We start from the raw sequence: 3470 nt of genomic DNA, 5'->3' as shown, positions 1-3470 counted from the left end.
TCTTCTTAACTGCTTTTCTCCCACAGTGACACTGGTTTCCTTGGTATTCTTCACACAGGATACTCCATGTCCCAATTCCATGATTTCACTGACACTATTTCAATGCTTACAATGCTCTCCCTCCATCACTTCCCCTTTCTGACTTCCATAGTGTCCTTCAATATCTTCTCATATCCCACCTTCTTTCTCAAGAGGTAGTTCCTACTTCTGACTGCTGATTACCTCTTATTTCTATGTGAAATGGGAGTCACTGTGGCACAAGACCATCCAGCATGGTATGCCCTTATCAGAGAAGGTGCTGTGTTCTATGAGCAAAACAGATTTGAGAGATGCACAAATTTAGGGAATCCACCCCAAATGTTCACATGGCCCATTTCTGCTCTACCTATGGTAGAGCATTCTGAGCTCATATTGGTCTTTTCAGCCATAGTAGGACACACTGTAACTTGACTAGCATAGTGATATCATTTGGGAACTCTTGGAAAAGGAAAGACAGATACCAACTTACCTCTCATTTACACTATCTATGTTATATGTCACTATTTACATGCTGTCTCCTCCCCTTAGCATATGACCTCCTTGAGAGCAAGAATTGTCTTTGCCTTTCTATTTATCCCCAGGGTTTATCACAGTGCTTGTTACATAATAAATATTTGATAAATGCTAATGGATTGATTGACAGATGATGTTTCTTACCCCTTCAATACCCCCCCCCAAAAAAAGGGACACAGTCTTGGGTGGAGGGAATTACGGGAAGCAGTCGATGAGTATCTATCTCATCAGACTTGGTGATTTCTGAGAATAACTGAAGTTTCACCCCCATTAAACTTTGAGCTAAACAAAGACTCCTTCTCAGAGATGGAACTGTGCCTTCTCCCTCTATTGGATTCAACGTAACACTTGGACCACAGGGAGGCTCAGGCTGGAGGAGCTCCCAGTCCTCTGTCACTCCTGTAGCTAGTTGGCCTCTATGGGCAACTTTGTGCTGACATCCCCTCTTTCCCAACCCTGAGAAAATGGATTGGTGTGTTCATCTCAGGTGGAGTGTGGGTGTGATTGTAACATCAGCAACAGAGAGCCCTTTCACAGATCACAGAGCACCAGGAGGCAGGGAGCAGGATCCACAACAGGTTCTGGGTCACAGTCATGGATCCTTACATGGATCATATGAGGAATTACAAAGGTGTTGGGCTTTCCCTTTATTTCTCAGCATCTCTGCTTTTGTCCCTTACAAAATGGAAAACCATGAGAATATGAGCTCCTTGAGGACAGAGACCATATTTTTGCATTCCCCAGTCTTTTAAACAATGTCTGGCTCATAGTAGGTGCTTACTAATGATAATTTACTAAGTTACAATCTTCAACCTACTTGAGGTCTATCCCATCCATTACAGTAATATCCAAAGTTGAAAGAAAAGGAGTATGGAAATAAAGAGACTCGGGGCAGGAAATAGTCATGGCCCTTGGGAGAGGAGTAGCAGTGAGATAAGAAACCACCATCTCCACCTTTTGGGACAACCCCTATGCTCCAATGCTATCATTCATGAATCCAAGTGAAGGAGTGGGAAAGGGAGAGAATTTTTCCTACAAAAATCTGCTTTTTCTCTTGCAAAAGTCTGCTCCCAGGAAAAGTTCACTGCCTTTCTCTCCCTATCCTATTCTTGTGTTCTAACTCCATAAAAGGGTATAACTAAATTTGCCTAGAGGGGACAAAATCACAGGGTAGAAATTATGTGCAGTTGAGGTAAACCTCATAGTCAGGTTTAGTAGCTGAACATAAAATGAAGTCATATTTTTACTACCCTAGTCCATCTGTAATCCCTTCTCTGGGATCTGGAAGTCACTATTTTTCTTAAATCTCTCCTATTCTGGCTCCCTCCTCTTCCTCCAAGCTTTCCTCTTTCAGCCCCCTAGGAGATATCAAGGGTTCTTTTTTGGTAAGAGGAAGGGGGGAATGGGGAGAGGCAATCAGGGTTAGTAATTTGTCCAGGGTCACATAGCTACTAAGTATCAGATCACACTCAAACTCAGGACCTCTTGACTACAAGTCCAGTGCTCTATCCACTGTGACATTTAGCAGCCCCTCAAAATGTTTCTACTTTTGTTGTTGAGTCATTTCAGTCATGTCCAAGTCTTTGAGATCCCTTTGGGGGTTTTCTTGGCAAGGATACTACAATGGTTTGTCATTTCCTTCTCCAGATCATTATATAAGAAACTGAGGCAAACAGGATTGTGACTTGCCTATGGTCACACAACTAGTAAGTGTCTGAGATTGAATTTGAACTCTTCCTGATTCCAGGCCCAGTGATTATCCATTGAACCCCCTAGATGCCCAAGATCTTAACCTGGAGTCCACAGATGACCAAGAGGGGTTTGGGGATAGATTTCAGACAGTCCATGAACTTGAATGAGAAAAAAATCACATCCTTATTTTCACTCATTTTTTGTTTCCTTTGTTTCCTTTTATTTTATGCTTTTAAAAACATGATTTTGAAAAGGGGTTCATAGATTACACCAAACTGCTCAACAGAGCCAGGATACAAAAAAAGGCAAAGATCCCCTAAACTAGAGAGTCTCTCTGAGAAGCCTCCCATGGATCATCCCATGATTCCTAAGGCCCTGAGAGAAGCCATCTTCTTTAGTCTGGGTCCCAGACATCTGACTTTGCTCCAGATAACCTTTCAACCTTCCTTCTTAGTTGGTGTTCTCTGGGCTATGATCAAAAGGGAGCTCTGATTAAACTTTACTTAATTCATTAGCTGTTGCTCTGCCTCTATCTACATTCTGCTCCTTTCTTCTCTCCCTTTTTTACATAAGATTTTTCTAGAGGACCCACTTATTTTGGTGGTACAATGGGAAGAAAGTTGAATTTAAAGTCAGTAACACTTGAATTCACTTGATGTTGTTTGTCCTTGACATCAGGGGAGGTGGTGCTATGATAAGCACATGAATTGGATTTGAGTGAAGGGTGGCTGTGCTAAGTCACCAGTTTCTCTTGTTCCTCCAGAGCCATCTGGGTCCAGTGACCAGACATGAATCACAACTGGAGATGGTCTTGGATGAGGGTTAAGGGTTAAGTAACTTGCCAAAGGTCATACAGCTAGTAAGTGGCAAGAGTCCGAGTCCGAGGCTGGATTCAAACTCCAGTCCTCCTGACTCCAAGACCAGTGCTCTATTCTCTATACCAACTGTGATTTTGGACAAATCACCTGACCTCTCTAAGCCTCAGTTTCCTCAACCATAAAATAAGGGGAATGGGCTCCATGTCCTCTAAGGTTTTTTCTACCTTTAAATCTACAATCCTAGGAATATATTGCCTTCCTTCTCTTTGGCACTTTAGCATCCTAGAGTTTTTTCTATTCCCTGACACTGATTGAGTGACTGAACCTGCCATCCCATTAAAAACTAACCCTAGTATCTGAGGACGTCAGTGCACAGATGGTCTAACGCAGAGGTTCCTTTCTGAGAGC

The sequence above is a fragment of the Macrotis lagotis genome, chromosome 2, assembly GCF_037893015.1.
Source record: "Macrotis lagotis isolate mMagLag1 chromosome 2, bilby.v1.9.chrom.fasta, whole genome shotgun sequence".
Classification (NCBI taxonomy): Eukaryota; Metazoa; Chordata; class Mammalia; order Peramelemorphia; family Peramelidae; genus Macrotis; species Macrotis lagotis.
The sequence above is the reverse complement of the archived record's forward strand: the minus strand, read 5'-3'. Positions refer to the sequence as shown.